Consider the following 1,197-nt stretch of genomic DNA (forward strand, 5'->3'; position numbering starts at 1 on the left):
ACACTTTATCAGTCAGGTAAGGTACACTATATCAGTGAGCCGAACCTTAAAGATTCCTTCCTTTCAACACACACACACACACACGCACACACACACACACACACACACACACACACACACACACACACACACACACACACACACACACACACACACACACTGTTTGGGGGTCGGGGTGATGTGCAGTGAGGTGTGTCTGGAGGACTGGAGGAAATTTTGGGGCCTCTGTGTTTCTCTCTCTCTCTCTCTCTCTTCTCTCTCTCTCTCTCTCTCTCTCTCTCTCTCTCTCTCTCTCTCTCTTTCTCTTTCTCTTTCTCTCTCTCTCCCTCTCTCGCTCTCCCTCTCCCTCTGTGCCTCCTTTTGAGTTTGAGGCTAATTGTTTGGGTCAGGGTGGGAGCGTGGGGACGGGGGGGCTTCCGTGTCTCACCGAGCCCCACTGGCGTAGGCCCTCGGTAACTGAGCTGGCAAGGGGGAGAATGGGCCCACTCCAGGGCCACACAGCAGGCTCAAACAGCACCTATTCTCCTGGCCAAACTGTCAACCAGAACAACTTCATTGTGCCCAAATTGGAGCTGAAAGCAAGGCAGAGGCAAAGGGGGGCATGGAGGGGGAGGGGTGGGGTGGGGGGGTGGGTGAGAGAATTCTAGGGTTTGTCGGAAACAGGGGAGGACTGGTAAAGGAGGTGTCCCAGGGAAAGCGAGGAGCGGTCTCAGATGGAGGGGGGGGGAGAACAGGGAGTGGAGCGAGACAGTGTGAGCTCATTCCCCTCGCCAGGAGGATTCCCATAGTTTGGCCATCAGCAAGTCAGCCAATGGGATGTTAATTTATTCAAATGGATTCTTGGGAGGGGAAAAAAGTGTTGGCGTTTTTTTTTTTTTTTTTGGTTTGTTGTTTTTTTGGGGTGCGTGTATTATCAGTGGATTGCCTATATCCTGTTTTGATAATCACAGTGTTGGACAGTGGTGACAGCTGGCGGATGCTTCTGGTGGACGTGTTGGGATGGCGGCCACTTACTCAAACAGCAAGTCAGCACTGCTGCAGTTGCATAGTTTACATGTTTCTTATGGGCTGTTGCTGTTCTCTCAACAAGATGAAGGTGCCGGATGCATCCCGGCTCCCTTGAGTCCTGTAGGGATAACCATCTCGGGGTTTGAGATATATCAGTCTGTAGAAAGGACCCCAAAGCCCTTCACACTA

Source organism: Argentina silus (assembly GCF_951799395.1).
Source record: "Argentina silus genome assembly, chromosome: 7".
Classification (NCBI taxonomy): domain Eukaryota; kingdom Metazoa; phylum Chordata; class Actinopteri; order Argentiniformes; family Argentinidae; genus Argentina; species Argentina silus.